Raw genomic sequence first — 23,709 nt, forward strand, 5'->3', positions numbered from 1 at the left:
TCTGTGATCCTATCATTCTGATAGAACTACACTTCACAGATCAAAATGTATTAAATTTGTGTTTATTATTAAAATGTAAAAAGAAAATTATTTTAAAATGAACTATCTCCCTTGTTGAATTCAGACCAGTAAATCTTCTCCTCTATTGGCCTCTACTGGAATAGAAACAAAAAGTTACTAATTAAGATTATTCTAGAAGTGGTGTGGTATGTTGGAAATAGTTGTGAATGTGGAGGTGGGAAAGTCCTGATTTTGAATTACTCAAATACTAAAAGAAATACTATTTTTTGTGCTACATTCAATTATGGGAATGCACTGTTTGCTTTCACTGAAGGACAGCTCAGTGGTTGGATCTTTAACCACTTAATGTTATTTAATAAAGTGATAAAAAATGCATTGTGCTAAAGTAAAAAGTGCTGGAAAACTAACAACCAGCAACATCACACAAACAGTGATGTTTCCTGATCCACTCTTGAAACATGAAGAAAAATGTAATTACTGGAATCTATGTTTGAATCCACTTCAGACACTAATTGGGTGACCATGAGTGACCCATTTAACCCCTCCAAATCTATTTTTTCCTTATCTGTAAAATAAAAAGATAAAACACAAAGGATTATTAAGACCCCTTCCAATTTTAAATCTACAATCCTAGACAAAATTCTATATTATTATTTGTTTTATGTCAAGGATTCAATTGGTTGGTTGGTGAAATCTATGAACCCTTCTGAAGATCACATTTCTTTGTGTTCTTTGAAGAAAATGCTAAAGTTTAGTTTTAGGAACACTAAAATATATTTTTCCTGTTTGAGTTCACAGAGCCCCTGAAACCTATCCACTAGTACCTTATGTATGGCCCAAATTAAAAAAAAAACAAACAAACCTCAGTCTTAAAAGAATACTTTAATCCCTACATTGATCTGTGTGTGAACTCAATGTGTTAGTTCTAGGAAATCTAAATGTAACTCCTCTAAACCATCCTGTTCTATGCCATTCTTTGTCTGTCTTCCCATAAATCTGATGAACCAAAGTGGCGCCTTTTCTTGTTCTCTTGATGAAACAGTGTCTTCCTCTCACCTAGCCCTCACTCCTAACATATTGATGGCTTCCTCTTCATCTCTCTCTCTGTTGATATACTTTACCCTGCTTCTCTTGAACTATTTTTGGTTGGTAATGTGTGTTGTTGCTTACTCATGTCTGCTGCATACTTCTCCAAAGCCATCTGAGAGGCTGTCAACATCACAATTATATTTGACATATCCATTTTTGAGATGCTGACATGAGGTATTTAGCTATGGAGTAATATGTGGAATTTCATATTATCTTTAAAAGTTGCCATGATCCAAAATTATGTAATTGGGAACAGGTCTGGAAAATGGTGAGTTGGGTCTGTAGAATGTTAAGCACTTATGATTTTAGATAGCTGTGATATTGAGATATCTCAGATTATAATGGGTGGTTCCAGAATTCCGTGCTTTAGTCAGTACATAGTGTCCCTAGAGGGTCACTAAGAAGATCAATGGCGTTGTCTTTGGTTAATATGATGGAATGGGACTTCCCATGCCTACATTCTGCTCCTTTGACCTCTTCCCTACCACCTATTGTCCATCACTCAATAAACATTTATTAACCAACCAGTATGTGTCAAACACCATGCTAAGCACTGGCAAAGAAAGACCTTTATTTAAGAACTGTCCAAAAAAGAGATAAACATGGTCTATATCCTCAAAGAACTCAAAAGAAAACCATGAGAAAAGCAAATTCATTTCCTTCCCCAGGACACTTAAAGAATAGTTTTCGAATTCTGATCCCTTTGCCCATACTGTTGTTCTTATGAAGGAGCAAACATGATTCCCTACCATTATCAGCTCCTAGAGCCCGAAAATGTGATTTGATCTGAGATGTGATTTGAGCCCAAGTATAATAAAATTCATGGAATAACAAGGTGCTGCTTGTGAGATTTGGAAGATCATCTAAATAATTTCAAATAAATTTGCCCCCCCCATATTGAACTTAATTTCTACCAAGATTTGACAGCCATGTGAAGTAAAGGTTTGCAATCAGGAAAGCTATGGACTAACACTTGATGAATCGTACTTAAGAGATGAATAGTATGGGACTAAAGACAGAAAATCATTAGGTTTTCTGAATTGGAATTGCCCATATCAATAATGGAGATAATGCTGTCCTTTATGCACAAAGATGACATCACTTTGACTTGTTTTTCTAGCAGCCAGAGATAGATTTGCCCTGATTCATTCATACACATTTGCTGAGTTCCCCCTTGAGACCAATGGCATCCAACAACTGAATTAAAGGTTTAGTCTCTGGCCATGGAACAGCAGGAAACTGGCTAGCCCATAGGACATTGGCCTCATTAGCACTATGTTCTAAGTAATGAGACTAACTGCCAAAGATAATTCAAAGTATCATTCTATAACTAAATCCACATGAAGGCTATTTGGGATCTTAACTTCAGCTTCCCTGGCCCCCTTTTTTAAAAGAACTGTTTGGTCACATATTCTACAAACAAACAATATGGTAAAGAATGTTATTTTGGTCCAAAGAGAATTGGCAACATTGGCTTCATGTAAACAGAATCTAATTGAGGAGAAAAATGTGTAGGTTGAATTCATTAAAATAAAAGGGAGTTTGGGGAGAGAAGAGAGTCATTTTTCCACACCAGGATACACATTCATTTCCTTGACATGCCGAATCAACTGGAAATTGATGTACTTGGTCAGGTGTCTGTTATTCTAGCCTTAAAGGAAATGATGTTGTGACTACTTAATGCTGCCTTCATAAACCTTTAAATTTAAATTTGTAAAATGAGAACTGAAAATTTACAAGACTAACAGCTCTTAGCACCAGCAATCATTTCCTGGGTTGTACATTGGCAAATACTCACTAATTTAAAAATAAACATTTTGAGAAAGATCAGGGATTAGGCTGCTAACTGCAAAGTTCATTCCCCCTTAGAAGTCCTTCCTTGATTATGAAAACTGCATAACCCATTTCCTTTGGTGTGCAAAAAGGTGTGTAATTAAACCATCAGCATAATACCTATCTACATGTAAAACCTGCACTTATGAACTTTAACTGCTGAATAAAAACTCCTATTACATGACCATTAAGTATTATGAATAAAGCCAGTCATCATAGTACTTGATTAATTTTTATGCACTGAGGATTGTGTGGAGCAGAAATTTGATTTCGGAGGTACCCCTCCAGGGCAACGCTTTGGACTCCTGTGGCCTAGTACTGAGTATGCGTTGAATTTTAGGAGGGGGGTACAGAGAAGCTCTATGGTTAATGCCTGGGACTGGTAGACCTTGAGCCACCCATTGCCCCATCAGATGACTCAAGCCTGGACCAAGAAGTTCATGGTTATCAATACAAACAATGTAGCAAGAGCAAATTAGAACTTGTTTCATTAAAGGGATCATTTATTTTCTTATCTATTTACTCATGATTTATATATATATTGATGCTTTTTAATTTTTACATCACAGTCATAGATAGAGCCTTGTCTATCCACACTGTTACTCATTTCTTATAGCAAAGAAAAATAGTTAATCCACACCAAGTGATGAAATCTGGCAGTATATGTGCAATATTTCCCACCCATCATCCGTGCTGCTCTGCTGAGAGGAAGAAAATGTGTTTTAGAATCATCAACAATTTATAACAAAATAAAACAAACATTCATTAAGCTCCTAGGAACATGCTAAATGCTGGAGATACAAATAAGAATAAAGAAAGATAATCCCTACCCTCAAGAAGCTTACATTCTAGTAGGCAAGACAGTACACAAAAGGAAGTCAGTCATTACAATTTATCTTAGTTAAGCAGTGTTACATTATAGTAGCTATTGCATTGTCTTCCTGTTTTCTGGGTTTTGTCTTTTTTCTGCATCAGTTTCAATTTCTTCTCATGTTTCTCTGAATCCTTCATAGCTATAATTTCTACCACACAGTATTATTTTCATATGCCACAATTTGTTCTGCATTTCCAAATCACTGAGCATCTACTTTATTTTTCATTTCATTTTACTGCCACAAAAATGTATTCCATTGAATAAATATTCTTTAAAAATATTTTACTCATCGAAGCAAATCCAGTATCAGTCAAAGAATAGCTATTGACAAGGCACTAGACTAAGTGCTGGAACGACAGCCCTTTCCCTTAAGGAAAACATCATTAACTGGGGGGGGGGGGGGCAACAGACAAACAATAGGTTTTGCAGAACAAGTAATTTTACAATATTTATAAATAAGAAGTGACATATTGTGCAGAATAAATAAGTCCTAATCAACTGAAGAAAAACAATAGAATTAAGAGGGATTGGGAAATAGGAGGGGGAATCTTTGCTGGAACTTGAAGGATGCCAGGGAAACCAGGAAGCAGAAATGGAGAGAGAGCATTCCAGGCTGGAGGGACAGCCAGGGAAATGCCCAGAGATGAGAGATAAGAGTGTTTTGTTCAGGGGATAGCAAAGAGACCCGTGTCACTGAACTGAAAGGTATATAGGTAGGAATGCCAAACAGGATTTCATATTTGATCCTGAATGAGATAAGGAGCCACTGGCATTTATTGCATAAGGATGAAACATTGTCAGATCTTCACTATGCTTGAAGAAAATTACTTTGGCAGCTGGACCAACCAAAGAAGAGGTCATTATTTATTTGAAAGATTTATTGATGTCTTTTGTTTTTCTACCATAATCATTTCTAGATGTCCTAATTTCCATCCTCTGGAACTGGATCCTCCCTTGTAACTAATAAAAAGAAGTGAAAGTAGAAACAGCTCTGCTCACATCTGGCAACATAGGTAGTATTTGACTTCTGTAGTCCCCTCACCTTTGTTCCAGGAAAAATTTAGAGGATCATTTAGAACTGATCATTTAGAACTTTTGAAGTCATCTAATCTCATTCACCTAGATTTAATAATGAGGAAATTGAGGCCCAGAAAATGGAAAAAAGTTGCCCAAAGTCACAGAACAGAACAAATTCAGGCATAGAAGTAACTGGAGTTCATACCCTCTTACTCCAAATGTATAATTCTCTTCATTTTACAATGATGGAGGGAAGTATGCTTTATCTTTCATCCCAAACTGAATGACTTATTACAGTTGTTCAGAATTTGGTTTCCTTTGTTTTTCAGTTTTTCATTTTCACTTCCATGGTTTTAGTCACGTCTATTGCTCTCTGCATATTTTACTCTTCATTAGTTCATATAACTCTTCCCAGGGTTCTCTGAATTTCTTATAGTTATCATATCTTACAGTATAATAATATTATTTCTTTACATTCATAGCACAATTTATTCAATTCACCATTCCCCACCTGTTAAAGTTCAGCAATGTATGCTTTTGTATTAATTCCATTTAACTGTATTGATTCCAAAAGGTATTTCAGAGGAATTTTCAAATCAACCTATTCTTCCCTTTGCAAGAGAGCAGGACAAACAGATATCCCCAATCTCCTTGAAGGACTCCGAATTGCCATGTACCAGTCCTATCATTTGCAATAAGCAAACACTACGTATTTGCTGAGGGTACATTGTGTATCCAGCCTTCTGCTAGGAATCATAACCATACAATATTGCTAATCATAGGTGGCATTTGTCTTTCTGGTCTGCAAATTACTTTACCTATACCATCTTACTGACCTTCGCTGTAATAGAGAGGTAAGCACTGATGCTATTATTATTATTTCCATTCTACAGATGAATAAAATGAAGATCAGAGAAATGAAGGGGCTCATCCTAAATCAGATTGTGATTAAATCTTAGCGGTTGAATTTGAATTCAGGTCCTCCTGACTCTAAACACAGAATTCTATCCATTATACAAGTAAAGAGATAATTCCATGGGGTGGCTAGGTGGCGTAGTGGATAAGGCACCAGCCCTGGAGTCAGGAGGACCTGGGTTCAAATCCGGTCTCAGACACTTAATAATGACCTAGCTGTGTGGCCTTGGGCAAGCCGCTGAACCCCATTTGCCTTGCAAAAACCTAAAAAAAACATAGAGATAAATCCAATAGGGATACAATTGGATAACGGTGTTTCTCTTTCTAATTTCCTTTGCTTCATAGTCAATAGATGACAGATTTAACTTCCATTGACATGGACCCAAATATCCAAATGAAGAGTTGACCAGAATTACAAAAACACAGTCCCTGAATATTTATGCCTATAATATTATTAAGAAAAATGATGTATAAACTTCTTATTGGTTTTCATTTCCAAAATTGTCATCAGATTCAGAATTTGAGTGACGTTCAGATTGATGCAAGTTTAGCCACTGCTGACCTTGGCAAAGACTAACACATGATCTACACTAAGATAGCCTATGGGACTTAGCTTTTTTGATTTTGTCTTGTTTCTGGTTTTGTGTTGGTGCTTCTTCTTTGTTTTTGCCTCAGCCTCTTTCAATGCTCCAATTTGAGCTTTTGTAATTGAAATAACACATCATTTGGGCTTGCTAAGCATCAAGTTTCTGTGTAGGGCATATTTTATTGTTCTTGGACAGAGAGCAAACTTTCAGTCCAAAAGAGAAGATGAAATAAATCTACATCTTATTTCCCCCCATTTTGGCATTTTCCTGGCTCAGGTGAGCGTTGGAATAATTTTCCAGTTGCTGAAGTTGTTTACATGCAACACAACTTCCTTTGCTTGCTTTCATGGGTGCAGACAGTTGAATTGTCCATAGTCTCTGTTCCTTCTACACCAAATCAAGGCAGCCTCTGCTTGCCAAAGGAAATTACTCATATTTCTTGAGAATTTAAATGGCCTTAAACATTCTGCTGCTCCAGCTTGAGGCTTCTTCTTAGATTCTATTAAAAACTGACTCATGGAATGGTCTAGAATCTTTTTTCCCCCTTGGTTTTTGCAAGGCAATGGGGTTAAGTGACTTGCCCAAGGTAACACAGCTAGGTCATTATTAGGTGCCTGAGGTCAGATTTGAACTCAGATCCTCCTGACTCCAGGGCCAGTGTTCTGTGCCCCCAGCTGCTCACATGGTCTAAAATCAAGCATTGATACAACTGAGTAGAATAAACCATAGGAAATCATAGTATTCTTTAAATTGCTTCATGCTGACCCCAAATCTAGATGTTGGAAGATGGCAGCATTCAGGAGAATAAGTGCTGTATTTAAAGAGCTGGCTTGGAATTTTGACTTTATGCTTTCCTGTTGCTGTTGATACAAGTCAATCACTTCTCCTAGACTCAGTCTCTATTTAAAACAAGGAGAGAGGGCTACATGATGTATAACTAAGGACCTTTCCAACTTTCAGTTCCCATCATGCTCTCTTTCCTTCAGGAATGGAGCACAAATTCAATTCAATTCAACAGATATTTGCCACACATTCACTGTATACTTTGAGTATACAAAAACTCAGTGGATAGAACACTGGCTCTGGAGTCAGGAGGATCTGAGTTCAAATCCGGCCCCAGAGATTTAGTAACTGTCTACTGTGTGACCTTGGGTAAGTCACTTAACCCCACTGCCTTAAATAAAATTTATAAAAAAGAAAAGTAAACAACAGATTGTATAACCTATTTCAGATTGCTTGTTGTCTTGAGGTGGGGAGGAAAGGGAGAAAACTTTTGAATGCAAAATTTTACAAAAATGAATTTTGAAAATTATCTTAACATGTAATTGGAAGAAAGTATTATTAAAATAAAAAATAAGGCAAAAACTAAGAGCTATATTGAAAAAAAAGTAAACAAAACAAGTGATTGCAAGTGGGAAACACCACTGACAACAAATAAGGATCAGAGACAGAGAGTTAGAGAAAAGATCGGAAGGCCTAATGTACCTTGTCTTGTTCCTAAGTAACATGTTGTAAATATATCTAGATTTTCAAAAAAACCCCACATTTTCTTAAAAACCTTTTGTTGTTACTTTCGATCATCAAATGTTATGATGATACCTTCACATATTCAATCAAACATTGTGCTACCTAGATCATGAAAGGATGCTTATTTTGGCTGTATGCACACACATATGTGCATATATTGTCTATATGTTTACATACATGTTTAAATAGCACTAAACCTTGGGAAGTCCATGGGAATGGTCAAATGATGAACCTGATTTGATGTAGAGAACAAGAGGGGTAATGAAAGCAGAAAGGAAAGAAGTAAGACCAAGGAAGTTCTAGTCATCACAGCCCCACACTACAAAGATCTCACTAGTCTTGCTAGGTGTGATCTTCTTTCTAGGACATTACAGGCTATTTCAAAAATAAACCACAAGATCTCCATGAAAAATCCAAAGTCCTTTTCTTCACAACTTTGAAAATCTGAAGTTCCTTGTAACATGTTAATGTAAAAGAAAGAAATCTAGATCTTTGTTTCTCAGATCTTGTGAATGAATCAGAAGGCAGTATGGTCTAACACTTATTAGCTATGTGGCCCTGGGTAAATAATATTATCTTTCTTAGCTCTATCTGTGAAATGGGTCAATATTCCTTGTTCTCCCTACCTCAGAGATACGTTAAAAAGAAGACACTTTGTAAACCATAAAGTACCAAATAAATACAAATTGTTTCTTTCTACTAAAGAATTTCTCCTACTATAGTTTATTACAGATTCACTGACAGCACTTCCACATGAACAGTGAATGAATGACCTAGCCTCTGTAAGACACAATAAATCCCTAGTTAACAGGGCAAGTCGAGGCACAAAGTTGTGGAAGTTGCAAGTTTGCATTCAATCAGAGTACACTTTTTTTTATGACCAATAATGGAACATTCAGTAGTGGAGAGAGAGATACCAGAGCTAGGAAAATACTTAAAAAAAAAAAAGAAAATGAATAGCTGCTGCAGGAAAAGGAGCAAGGAGCTGAAATCTCCAAGAGATATCAGAATTTTGATGTTCAGTAGCCAGTCCATCTATATTTGGATCTCTTCCTCATTTAATCTTCTCAACCTAGTAATTCAGAAAATGCTTTCTGTGGAAACTCATATGATGATGGAATCATTTCAGGCCCACAGCTTTAAAGCTGAGAGGGACCTTAGGGGATATGTAGAATGATCTCCTTTAAAAAAAAAACAAATAAGAAAGTGAAGATGCAGGAAAGCAAATGACATGCCCAAGGCATTAAAGAGCACAGTCAAAATTCGAATCAAAGTCAAATCATTCCAAGCCCATCTCATTTCCCCCCCAATTCAGCAGCCCAGTACCCAATTGATTATACTTCACCGTGCTGCTGAATTGATCTTGTTCAATGATCTTGCTGTCTTTCATCTTGAATGGAGCCAGGATTCCATTCTAAGACTTTATTTCTAGATATTCTCCTTTTCATCTTCTCGCACACAACTTTCCGGACAAGGGAATGAATAGTCTCTAGTTATCCCTTCTACATTATGACTTTTTTCAGTTTAGATACATTGCAAGTTGGCATCAGAAATTAAATGGGAATTTTGAGGGAGTTTTGAGAAACCTATAGAAAACATACAAACAGAAAAAAAAGTTAGAAATGCAGGAAAGTATAAAATACATGTATAGTATTGTATAACATCAATATGTTTTCGCTTTTAATACCATAACAATTCAGACTTCTTCACTAGTATGAAGGAAGGGCCATACATGTTTACACAGATTTTCCAAATTTTGGGGGGGGGCTCTATGTCCTACTCTTGCAATGTGAAAGGGATTCTATAATTATATCCCTGACTGGGAGATTGAAGGTTATGTAGTCCAACCTCCACACATTTATAGTTTGCAAATTGGGGCTAAGTAACTTGCCTAAGAACACCTGGATTAGGAAGCAGCAGAATCAGGATTTGAATTCAGGATTTCTAATTCCAATGCCAATACATTCTCATCTGTAGAATTCTGATTTCTTATTGAGAAACAGGTTTTCACAGTCCTGATTGCAAAACATATCTGCTCAGTAAAGCAAAAGATTGAGGACAGGTTTCAAAGGGTGGGGTTTGTGTGTGTGTGTGTGTGTGTGTGTGTGTGTGTGTGTGTGTGTATGAGAGAGAGAGAGAGAGAGAGAAAGAGAGAGAGAGAGAGAGAGAGAGAGAGAGAGAGAGAGAGAGAGAGAGTGAGTATTCTATCTGGAGCCTGTGGAATTGTCATTATTGAAGGTAGATCTTAAAAATTAACCAGGGGCATGATGACCCTGTAACCCACTTAAAAATATGTCAGCAGAGCCAGCTCCTTCGTGTCCCCTTGTCAGAGGTACCTTAAGAAAGGCAGTTGGACTCCAATATGGCTTCTGGGGCCCAGAGCATTTCCAGGCAACAAGACACATCTCAATGTCACTGGCTGCTCCAAACACTTCGTGTCGTCTGACACTGGAGGCATGTTTCCGAAACCCAGAGGTACAATTGCGTGACATTTGAGGTTTCACTGTATGCCGCATTATACCTTGCCTCTGCTAGGCTAGCAGGAGAATTGAATAGAGTCACCAGACAGCTCTCCTATAGATAGCTATTATCTTCTTAGAATAAAGAACGGTTGAGGTTGAGTGGAATGTCAGCAAACCTATAATTTTTCTAGCCTGTTGGCTATATGTGTTCTCTTATCCACGAAGTATGAGATTTGAGTTTTCCAGCTCTCCTTCCCTCTGTCAGAGCAGCCCACCCTCTGACAATTCAGCAGTCTCTTGGCTGATGACCTGTCTCGAGTCTGTTGCATATTCATGAGGCAGCAGATTTCCAATTCGTATTCACCTCTTCATCTTCACAGGCAACACTATCCCTATATGAGTGGGGATAATCACCCCTCTTAAGAAGTCAGGGCTGGAAACCAAGGCTGGTGGAGAATTGGTTCTTGGCTTTGTGGGAGTATGTGGGCAGAAGAAGGCCAGATTCCCCACCTTGGTCAACAGCAAATAGCTTGTGGAGGAAGAGGGAAAAAGAGAATGTGAGTTTGGAGAAGTTCCCTTTTGAGGCATTAATGAGCCACCATACTCAGGGGACATCCGGAAAACCAGGCATCAATTCCAATGCATCTGCGCTGTGGTAGTAGGAAGCAAGGAGTGCCCTGATCACAGTCAGGGAGACATGAAACATAGTTGATTCATTGTTTTCTTATTTCTTGATTTGCAATTACTAATCAAATCTCCTCACTTTTTTCCTTTCAAATGTCTTTGGTATGTCTTACATTCCCATTGCTACCCGTCTCCCAGTCTAAGCTCTCCTGTCATTATTGGAAAAATGCAATAAGCCAACAAGTATTTATTAAACATTTACTATTATGTATAGATAATATTATATATATTTATATATAGTATATCTGTAGATATACATTGGATATATATTATCTCTCTATATATTATCTCTTTATATATTATCTCTATATATACATCTCTCATCTATATACATGTATGTTTATATATACAATCTCTCTATATGAGGTGTATGTATCATCTCTATATACACATCTTTCTATATCTATATTCATATCAGACTCTGTGCTAACCATTCTTTCTTCTCATTTCATTTTTCTAAGAAATTTTATTTTAATATCTTTTACTTTTATCACCCAGATCAGTCCCTGTATCCCTCCATCTCTCCCTCTAGACTTTACATTCCTCTCTTCCTAACAACTCTCCTTGATGCCCATTCAGGTCAATTCAACATAGGCTCATTATTGTTGTCATAGAAGAAAAATTCCAAATTCCCTGATTTGCCATCAAGAGGATTATGGATTCAAATCGTGGCTTTGCCTTACACTAGTAACTTCATGTCTCTTGAATTCAATTTCCTCTTCTATAAATGAGGAGTCTGTATTACTTGATCTGTAGGGTCCCTTTAAGACCAGGTTGGACATTTAGATTTCAACTAAAACAAATCTAAAGAAGGATGGAGAACAGATGAGGCTGTAGGAGTCTGAGGAAACATGAGGCTTTTTGAAGATTTCCCATGGGGATGATGCTTTGTTTGATTCCCAGAGAGAGAAACCTAACCAATATATAATCACCCTCAGTGCCTTCAGAAAACTGTCCAAAATCCTCAACTTGACGATCGATATGTTTCATGGGTTCCAACTCAACAATCAATATGTTTCATGGGTTCCAACTTATCTTTCCTGTCTCAGCATCTACCACTCTTTTACAACAACCATTGTTTTTGCTTTTGTTTTTGTTTTTGTTTTGTGTGTGTGTGTGTGTGTGTGTGTGTGTGTCTGTGTCTGTGTTTAACCAACCTAATATGTGTTATATTCCATTCCCCTACCCCTCCACAAAAAAACAAACAAAAACTATGCTCTTTCCCTTCTGTGGCTTTACTGATCATGTTCCCTGCATCTGGAATATCTCCTGCTTTTGTCTGCCTCTTTAAATTCTACTCACCATTCAAACTTAATTCAAATGCTCCTCTTCTGTGGAGTCATCTGTAATCCCCCCACAATGAAGGAATAAATCTTTGCCCTTGCTGATTCCCTAGAGCTCTCATTATGCACGGTTACTCCACTGAGTCAGAGGGTTTCTTATATTCAGCAAATAGAAACTACAGTGGAATCTGCTAGTCCCTAGACCTTTAGGTCATTGTATCTGCAAAGATGCAATTATTGGTAGAATTTTGTCATCTAGGGAAGTCCTCCCTATTCACTCATATCTATGATACCATTCATAACATTGCTTCATGTGGTAAACCAGGACTAGCTACTAACGGAGTAATTATTCATTAAGAAATGACTGAATGAAGCAATCGTTATAATGAAATAATATTACAGTTAGAAATTTTCTCTATGAGAGATTTAGAGAAGTATAGGAAGATTTCTACAATTTGAGGTGGAGAAAAGTAAGCAGAATGAGAAAAAGAATATGCATAGTGATTATTACACTATAAATGAAAAAACAACAAAATAAAGGTAAATTCTGCATAATTTTAATGCATGATGTTGTCCCTGGACAAAATTAAAAAGAAATGAACTTCCTTTCAATGGCTGATGTAGAATTTTGCTTGTATTGTCACACATATGGTTTTATTTAAATTATTTTTTCAGAGAAAAAATGGATATTCAATTAAATAGAAGGCTTCCAACATTAATTTTTTAGGTTATATATTTTGCTTAATATTTTTAAAAATATTTATTGCAAAGGGAAGGGCCACTGGTTTGAAGGGACAGGGATATATATAGCTAGAAATTATTATGTCATTGATGTAAAAGTTAGTGGGGTAGAGCCAAGATGGGAGAGTAGAGGAAGCACTCATCTGAGTTCTCCCAACATTTCCTTTTAAATTAAAATAATGCTTCAAATTGAATTCTGGAATAGCAGAGCCAAAAAAAGGTCAGGATGAGACATTCTTCCAACCTAAGACAATTTAGGAGACTTGAAAGAGAAACCTCCAGGACTGGAGGCTGTCCCAAAGCCCACCAGAATGAAACTAGATGATGGTGACAGAAGCAGTAGCGTTTTTCAGGATCCCTCAAACCAGAGATGGTAAGGGCACCTGACAATTGGTCAGAATTAGATTACAGGGGATCCCTGTGCTAGTACTGGACATAGCACTGGAGGTTATTTGGCAACCCTATTGCTCACAGACTTTTATGGGTCATGGTTCTAAGATGGAAAGGTACATTTTGGATCAAGAGAAAGCAATGTCCCTGAGGAACAGGGACTTTTGGTCCCAATAGAGTTTCCCAGGGCAGTAGGGGCCCTGAGGAACACTATCAGTTGAAATCTCAAGAAACAAGGCACAAAATGACAACACCTCTACCCATCTTGGAAGCACTGAAAATTTCCCAAGCCCCTAGAATTAGCTCTGAAAACAGCAATGTGAAAATCTTGTAGTTCAAAACAATGTTCTTGCCTCCCTCTTGGGAAACAGAACCAAGCTTTAACATACAATTCATAATCAAGAAATATGGTGGAAAAATGAACAAACAACAAAAAAGAACCTGACTGTAAAAATCTACCATAATGAAAAGAAGGTCAGAGCATGAGTCAGTCTAGGAAGCCAAAACAGTTTCAAGGAAAATCTTAAAGGGAAAATAATGTGAAATGGATGTATGTATGTAAACCCAGCAAGAATTTATTGAAGAGCTTAAAAAGTTATCTTAAATATTAGAGTGTAGAGGAAAAATTATAAGGAAATGAGAATAAAAAAGACAATTATGAAAAGACCATAGTTCTATAAGATAAAAATAAAAAGGCACAAAAATACTGAAAAAAATAAAAAACAGCATTGACCCAACAAAAAAAGAAATATAAAAGCACACTGAAGAAAACAATTCCTTAAAACTTACAATTGGACAAGTGGAAGCTAAATCCATGAGACATAAAGAAACAATAAAGCAGAAGAAAAAGAAAAGAAAAGAAGGAAAAGATGTGAAATCTCATATTGGAAAAGGACTGATATAGAAATAGATCCAGGAAACATAATTTAAGATTTATTGGATTATCTGAAAGTCATTATCAAAGAAAGACATTATATTTCAAGAAATTATCAAGGAAAAAATGTCCCTGCTATTCTAGAATCAATGCATAAAATAGAAATTGAAAGAATCCATCAATCAACACCTGAAAGATATTCCAAAACAAAAATCCCAGGAGTAACATAGCCCAAATCTAAGGTCCCAGATTAATGAGCATATACTGGAAGCAGTCAGAAAGAAACCATCAAATACTGTGGAGCTGAAGGCTTGAAATATGAAATTCTGAAAAGCAAAAAGAACTGGGATTACCCTCAAAATGACCTAACAAACTTGAAGGAAAGAATAGATATTTAATGAAATAGAGGACTTTAATGCACTCTTGATGAAAAGAACAGAACTGAATAGGAAATGTGACCTTCAGATATAAGACTAGGGAAAAATAAAAAGATAAATAGGAAAGAAAAATCTTAAGGAACTCAATAAGGTTAAACTTTTTATATTTCTATAGGGAAAGATGATATGTGCAACTTTTTTTACTGTGTTTTACTGTGTTCTTTTCTTTTTTTCAATATATAAATATTTTGTTTTCCAATTATATACAATAGTAGTTTCTACCAATCAATTTTTTGTAAGGTTTTGAATTTTACAATTTCCCCCCTCCCCTCTCCCTTCCCTCCCCCCGAGAAGGCAATCTGATATCTGATAATCTTGTTTCCATAATATTCATTGCTTAAAATTGAATGGTTAAAGAGAAAAAAAACTTATCCTTGAGGGAAAAAATAAAATATTAGAGATAGCAAAATTATGTAGTACATAAGACAACTTCTTTGAAAAAAATTGAAATTAATAATCTTTGGTCTTTGTTTAAACTCTACAATTCTTTCTCTGGGTTCAGATGGCATTCTTCATCACAGATACCCCCAAATTGTCCCTGATTGTTGCACTGATGGAATGAACAAGTCCATTAAGTTTGATCATTAACCCCATGTTGCTGTTAGGGTATATAATGTTCTTCTTGTTCTGCTCATCTCACTCAGCATCAATTCATGCAAGTCTTTCCAGACTTTTCTGAAATTCCATCCCTCCTGGTTTCTAATAGAACAATAGTGTTCCATAACATACATATACCACGATTTGTTTAGCCATTCCCCAATTGATGGATATCCCTTTAATTTCCAATTTTTTGCCACTGCAAAAAGAGCTACTATGAATATTTTTGTACAAGTGATATTATTACCCTTTTCTGTGTTCTCTTCAGGGTACAGACCCAGCAGTGGCATTGCTGGATCAAAGAGTATGCTCATTTTTTTATTGCTTTTTGGGCAGAATTCCAAATTGCTCTCCACAAAGGTTGGATCAGTTCACAACTCCAACAATGCATCAGTGTCCCATATTTTCCACATCCCTTCCAACAATGATCATTATCCTTTCTGGTCATATTGGCCAGTCTGAGAAGTGTGAGGTGGTACCTCAGAGATACTTTAATTTGCTTTTCTATAATCAGTAATGATTTCGAGCAATTTTTCATATGACTATGGATAACCTTGATTTTCTCTTCTGCAAATTACCTTTGCATATCTTTTGACCATTTGTCAATTGGGGAGTGGCTTGAGTTTTTTTTTATAAGTTTGACTTAGTTTCTATACATTTTAGAAATGAGTCATTTGTCAGAAACACTAGTTGCAAATTTTTTCCCCTATTTGCTACATTTCTTTTGATCTTGGTTTTTGTGTTAGATATGTGCAACTTCTAAGAACTTTATCATTATTAAGGCAGTAAAATCTAAGGATTTTACATAGAAGGCATCAGTGAGTTAATTATGTTGAAATGATATTAAAAAAGTATGGCAAGAAAGAAGGATGACCTGGGAAATGGTGAAAAGAAGAGGGAAAAAATGGGGAAATTTATTTCACATAAAAGAAGCACACAAGGAAGAGTTTTTACAGCAAAGAGGAAAATTGGGGGGGGGCTTAGATAAGCAACATTTGAATCTCATTTTCCCTAAATTTGTTCAAAGAGAAAATGGGTGTGTATGTGTGTATATATGCATGTATGTATATATGTATGTATATAATCACTTGGGTATAGTATATACATATATATATATATATATTATTTTATTCAAAAGGAAGAAAGAGAGCAAAGGGATAAGCCAAAAAGAAGAGGGTGATGAAAGAAAGAAAAGATAAAGGAAAGCAGTTTTCAAAAGTGGAACACACTTTAGAGGAGAGATGAGATAGAAAGAGGAGAAAAGAGAAGAAAATTGGATAGAGTGAAATGTTCAATTAATAATCAAAATTGTGAGTGTCAATGGTATGAACTCACCCTTAAAAAGAAAGTAGATAGTATCTAATAATATAATGTTTGTAAGAAACACACTTGAAAGAGACACATACAGAATTAAAATAGGGAGCTGGAGCAGCATCTCTTATTATCTGATTTTTGTAAGAAGGGCAGGAGTAGCAATCCGAATCTCTGAAAAAGCAAAAAGCCAAAACAGACCTAATTAAAAGAAGTAAGCAGGAAAACTACATTTTGCTAAAAGATATTGCAGACAATAGATAATAGCAGAATGTAGACATCAAGTATCATAGTATCCAAATTCTTAAAAGCAAAATGAATTAAACCATTAAATAATAAAACCATACTACTGGAGATCCTTAACTTTCTTCTCTCAGAACTAGATACATCTAAAAACAAAGAAGCAGATAAATCTAACCATAAAATAAATAATAAAGACATTAAGGGGCTAAATAGAATCTTAGAAAAGTTATATATGATATGTCACTAGAGAAAAATGAATGGGAATGGAAAGTATACATTTTCTTCAGTTATTTATTATGCCTTCACAAAAATTGATCATGTATTAGAGCATAAAAACCTTAAAACCAAATGCAGAAAAAAGCAGAAATATTAAATGCACCCTTTCAGACCAGAATGTAATAAAAATTCCATTCTGTATAGGGAAGTGGAAGCATAGACTAAAAATTTATTGGGAACTAAATGATCTAATACTAAAGAATGAGTGGGTTAAAGAACAAATCATAGACACCATCAATAATTTCATTAAAGAGAATGACAATAATGAGACAACATACCAAAATTTGTGGGATGCAGCCAAAGCAGTACTTAGGTGAAATTATATATCTTTTAAATGCTAGCTGTAGCAATAAGCCAAGAAAAAGAAATGGAAAAAATGAAAATAAGCAGTGAGGAAATAAAAATATCACTCTTTGCAGATGTTATGATGATATTCTTATAGAACCCTAGAGAATCAACTGAAAATATAGTTTAAACAATTGACAACTTTCACAAAGTTGCAGGATATAAAATTAATCCACATAAATCTTAAGAATTTCTACATATAACCAACAAAACTCAGTTGTAAGAGAGAAAGAGAAATTCTATTTAAAATAACTGAAGTTAATATAAAATACCCAAGAGTCTATATGCCAAGACAGACCCAAGGACTATGTTAACACAATTAAAAAACACTATTTGGTATAACTACAGACCCCAAAATTAGCAAAATATGGGTAGTTCAAGCCATTTAAATAAAATTGATAATTGATAAGTTAATTTGGGGGCTAGGTGTTATAGTGCTCAGATCACTGGATCTGGAGTAAGGAAAATTCATCTTCCTGCATTCAGATCTGGCTTCAGATGCTTACTAGATAAGAAACCCTGGATAAGTCACTTAACTCTGCTTACCTCAGTTCCTATTCTTTAAAAGGAACTGGAGGGCAGCTAGGTGGCACCAGCCCTGAAGTCAGGAGGACCTGAGTTCAAATCCAGCCTCAGACACTTAATAATTACTTGGCTGTGTGACCTTGGGCAAGTTACTTAACTTCATTGCCTTGCAAAAACAAAAAAACAAAAACAAAAAAAATAAAAATAAAAAGAACTGGAGATGTCCATGGCATGCTAATATCTCTGGCAAGAAAATCCCCATAGGGCACAAGAAGTCAGACTATTGAAATGACTGAATAACATCTAAGTTAATTTACTTATTAATACCATTAATTTACTAATTAATACCATTAATACCAAAGAATCATTTTATAGAGCTAGAAAAAATAATAGCAAATATCATCTGTAAGGACAAAAGATCAAGAATATCAAATGAATTAAAGGGAAAAAAAATGTGAAGTACCAGATTTCAACCTATGTTACAAAGTGGTAATCATTAAAGCAATCTAATACTGGCTAAGAGATAGTGTGGTAGATCAATAAAACACATCAGTTATACAGAAAACAGTAATAAGTGATTACACTAATCTAGTATTTGGCAAACCCAAAGCTCCAAGCTTTTGGTTAAGTACTCAGTATTTGACAAAAATTGTCAGTAAAATCTTAGAGGAGTTTGGCAGAAACCAATCACAGGCCAACATCTCACATTGCATATACTACTGAAGGTCAAAATGATCAGTGATTGAAACATAAAGGGGTGATATCATAAGTAAATGAATGAAGCATAGAAAATTATGGAGAAAGGAAAAGGTTATGTCCAAACAAGAGACAGAGAGATTCTCAGGTAGCAAAAAAGAATAATTTTGATTACATGAAATTAAAAAGGTTTTGCATAAGCAAACTTAATGCATGTAAAATGTGAAGGAAAACAGAAAACTGGGAAAATGTTTAAAGGAAGTTTCTCTGATAAAGATCTCATTTCTCAACTATGCAATTGGAACTTGCCAAATCTATTAAAATAAGAGCCATTTCCCAATTGCAAAATTATCAAAAAATTTGAACAGGCAGTTTTCAGAATAGGAAATCAAAGCTATCAGTAATCATATGAAAAATTATCTGAATCAATATTTATCAGAAAAATACAAATTAAAATTAATACACGAAGTTAGGAACTGCTACAACCATTCTAGAGAGCAATTTTTAACTACACTGAAAGGGCTATAAAACACCCTTTAACTCAGCAATACCATTATTAGGAAGGGCAGCTAGGTGACACACTGGCCTCTGGAGTCAAGAGGATGGGAGTTCAAATCCAGACTCAGATGCTTGATGTGTGATCTTAGGCAAGCCACTTACCCCTGATTGCCTCACATCCAGGGCCATCTCTAGTCATCCTGATTCATATCTGGTTACCGGATCGAGATGCCTCTGTAGGAGAAAGTGAAGTTGGTGATTTAGCACAGCCCCCCGTCTCACTGAAGTCCAATTCATGTGCTTGTCGTAGCAGTACCTCCCTGATGTCATGGTCTTCTTTGAGAACAAAGGACAAACATCATCATCACTGCTATTAGGTCAATATCCCAACAAGAGCAATGAAAAGGAAAAAGAAACTTTTATGGTTATATTCATAGCAACTCTTTTTTGTGGTGGAAAAGAATTAGAAATTAAGTGGGTGTCTATCAGTTGAGGAATGACCAAACGAATTATGGTTTATAATTATGATGGAAGAATACTGTGTTATAAGAAATGAAAAAGAGGATGGTTGTAGAAAAATCTGGGAAAACATAAACTCATGTAAGGTGAAATGAGCAGAACCAGGAGAAAATTTTACCCTGGAATAATAATATTGTAAAAATGATTTAACTTAAGTGATTTAAGTGAAAGACTTAGTTACATTAATTAAGATTGTGATCCAAGACAATTCCAAAAGATTCATGATGAAAAATGCTATCCAGCAACTGAAAGTGAACTGATAAATCCTGAGTGAATATTGAATCATAACTATTTTTAATTTAATTTAATTTTTTTTTTAGTTTTTGCAAGGCAATGGGGTTAAGTAGCTTGCCCAAGGCCACACAGCTATGTCATTATTAAGTGTCTGAGGCTGGATTTGAACTCAGGTATTCCTGACTCCAAGGCCGGTGCTCTATCCACTACATCACCTAGCCACCCCATTAATTTTATTTTTCTTAAGGGTAAGTGAATGTATATTTTCTTTTGCAGCATGGTTAATGTGAAAATATGATTTATATGACTTTATATGTGTAATCAATATCATATTGCTTGACTTCTCAAGGAGGGAAGGAAAGAATTTGGAATTCAAAATTTCAAAAATAAATGTTACTTTTTTATATATAATTGAGAGAGATATTTAATTAAATAAATAATTTCCTTTTAAAAAGTGGACCATCAGAGGGAAAAAATCAACTTCCTTTTTCAAAAACAGGGCTATTTCAAAACTTTATGCAAAAAGAAAAAGTGTTTATAAAAACAAAAGTAATCTTATTTAAAAATTAACTACTTCATATTCTTGTCAAAGATAACATCATGCATACAGGTTATTTTCAAAGATTTTAGAGATGAGAAATTAGACATATGACTCAGTAGTTGCTATTATCTGCTTGCATATTTTTGGCGGGGAGAGAAGTAATCATGTTATCTGTATCTTTTTCCATTCTTTTACCATCTTCCCCTTTCTAAGACTCATTGAAAATCCCATGCCAAAGTGCCATTGATATCGTATCACCTCCAGCACTGATTTTTTTCTGCATGAAAATGTAGGTCCAGTCACCATTTATTTTTTATTTTATTTTATTTTTTTAGGGTTTTTGCAAGGCAAACAGGGTTAAGTGGCTTGCCCAAGGCCACGCAGCTAGGTAATTATTATCTGAGACTGCATTTGAACTCAGGTACTCCTGACTCCAGGGCCAGTGGCCTATTCACTGCGCCAACTAGCTGCCCCTGGACTTGTCTTTTTAAAAACCATTTCCTCATCCTCATTTTGGATACTGAAGGATTGTATTTCAAATGTGGTTGGTTTGACAGCAAGGATGGTATCCCTACATTCTTTTCTCTTCATCAACCTGAGTTAGTCTAATTTTTCCCTGAATGAGAACAAAGTTATCCCTGAGACTTAATTGGTCCCCAGAGGCCAAGTCTCAAACTGTTCCACCCTTCATCCTGCTTCCCAGTAGCCACTATAATCTTGTTGACTCTCCTTTCTATATCTGAGTCAAGTAAGCCTCCTTTTGCTAACTGCTGAATGACCTATGCCTGTGTAATTTCATTCTAACATCAAATCTAAACTACCAGAGTGCCAACCCAAGTCTGAGTCCCAATCCACAACAGCTCCCACTGAGAATAAGACTAAATAATTATAACCATGCTAGAAAATAGGTACAATTTTGATTTTGTTTTACTTCCAGTTTGACTTATAAATGTTCTTGTGGCATGAATTTATTTTTTCTTTTGCATAATCCTTATCTGTGTGTGTCTAATTCCCCTACTAGACTGTAAGTTCCAGGAAGGAAAGGACTCTGTTCTTGTACCCCTCTCAGAACTAAGTATTCTTGTATTTAAGAAGCTCTGATTACCAAACCTTCTCAGATACTTGGTAACTGTGCACCTTCGGGCAAGTCATTTAACTTCTCTTTGACTCAGTTTCTTCACCTGTAAATTGGGAATAATCACAGGACCTACCTCCCTGGGTTGTTTTGAGGACCAAATGAGATAATAACTACAAAGCATTTAGAACAGTATCTGATGAATACGAGGTGCTATATGTTAGCTATTATATTGCATGGCACACAATCCTTGTTGAATAAAATAGAATGTGACTGTTAGTTCCGATGAGGGCAGACATTACCCTATAATTCTTTGCCCACCCCATCCCTAATTCATGACCTTGAACAAAAAAAGGCAATCAATACAGATTTTTGACAGATTGATTGTTCTGACTTTTTGCCCATCTAGAGGCAATAGTTGAACTCTCTTGATTGTGTCCTTGTTTAAAGGATAGGAACTATAGACACTTGTGAGTCAGTTGATTTTTCAATATTATAATAACAAAACAACTTTAATATTTTCCATTTATGATCAAGAGATTATTTTATGACACCAACTATATATCTCTTTGCAATAATTCAATTTGATTCTTGTGAATAACTGTTTATTATACATATGCTAGATGCTAGGTCTTAGTGATTCAAAGTCAAAGATGACCATGAGCTGACATTCTACTGTGGAGAGTTTTGGGGGATGATACATTGTGTATGCAAATAAATTGGAGGAAAGGAGAGTACTAGAATATGGGGGAATCTGAAAAATCTAGACTAGTGATATGAGAGAGAGAGGTTGAACGTTGAAAATTAACCTTCTGAGGAACAGTAGAAAGGGAAGGAGAGGACAACTAATTAGGCAAATACGTAATGACAGATAATAAAAAGTTGAGTTAAGGGAAAAATGGTAGCACAATTGGGCTGGAATATTCAGAGAGTGCAATCAACCTCACTGAGGAATTTTCTTTTAATCTTGAACGATGGGGATTCAGTTGCAATTTTTCAGGTATGAGAATGACAGGTCAGACCTTGGTCTTAAGAAGATTATTTTGTATAAAATATAGACTGGAGAGATTGGAAACAGTGAGCCCAATGTAGTGTTTTCAAGATAGATAATGAACTTGTTAACTATAATATTGGAAATGTGGATAGTAGGGGCCCTGAGGTGGTACAATGGATAGAGTGCTGGCCCTGGAATCAGGAAAACTCATCTTCCTGAGTTCAAATCTGACCTCACACTTACTAATTGTGACCCAGGTCAAGTTATTTAATTTTGTCTGCCTCAGTTTCCTCATCTACAAAATGAGCTGCAGAAGGAAATGTCACCCTACTTCAGTATCTCTGTCAAGAAAATCCTAAATTAAGTTATATAGAATCTGACATGACTGAAACAAATGTGGACAGTGGAGAGTTTAGCAGGAAGTATTTAAGAGATCGGGGAGGTAGAATTGTTGAGACTTAAGCAATTGCCTGCCTATTGGGAAAGAGGGAGAGAGAAGAAAAAGAAGGAAGAAAACTTCAAGATGGGCAATTTCAGCTGAGAAGATGATATTTGGACATGTTGAAAGTGAGAGGGCAGCAACACTGAAAACAACTTGGTGAAGCCAAGGTGAGAAGGTTTCCATGCAAATTTGCTCAATGGTAAGATTGCAAAGGTCTTTGTAGAGCTACCAAAGAGAAGTTACAGAAACTTTCCTTCCCAGCAATTAAAATCATCATCCCAAGTCAACAGAAAGGAGAAATGCCAGTTAATTCAGGTACTGTGAATTACTCAAAACAAGGGATAGAAATATTTATGGTTGGGGCAGCTAGGTGGCGTCATGGATAAAGAACCGGCCCTGGAGTCAGGAGTACCTGGGTTCAAATCCAGTCGCAGACACTTAGTAATTACCTAGCTGTTTGGCTTTGGGCAAGCCACTTAACCCCGTTTGCCTTGCAAAAAACCTAAAAAAAACTTGCAAAAAAAAAAAAAGAAATATTTATGGTCACATTGGTCCAAAATATCATTTCAAGGAGGTCTTTGATCCCTGGCAAAATAGAGCTATATCAATACACTCTTTTGCCTCTCTTTGACATAGTCTTCGAAAAGTCTGGCATCTGGACAAGATAGGTTTAATGGTG

The 23,709-nt window shown here is 35.8% G+C and overlaps 1 long non-coding RNA gene across 1 annotated transcript in view; it reads right to left on the reverse strand.

The window, feature by feature from the left end:
* The window catches only part of LOC141496310 (uncharacterized), a 42,287-nt gene that overhangs the window by 14,009 nt on the left and 4,569 nt on the right, over positions 1–23,709 (reverse strand). Inside the window, exon 2 of the long non-coding RNA XR_012470997.1 lies at positions 9,209–9,449. This is a non-coding gene — a long non-coding RNA (uncharacterized LOC141496310). The remainder of the gene's footprint in view (positions 1–9,208; positions 9,450–23,709) is intronic.

The sequence above is a fragment of the Macrotis lagotis genome, chromosome 8 (genome assembly GCF_037893015.1).
Source record: "Macrotis lagotis isolate mMagLag1 chromosome 8, bilby.v1.9.chrom.fasta, whole genome shotgun sequence".
NCBI classification, from domain to species: domain Eukaryota; kingdom Metazoa; phylum Chordata; class Mammalia; order Peramelemorphia; family Peramelidae; genus Macrotis; species Macrotis lagotis.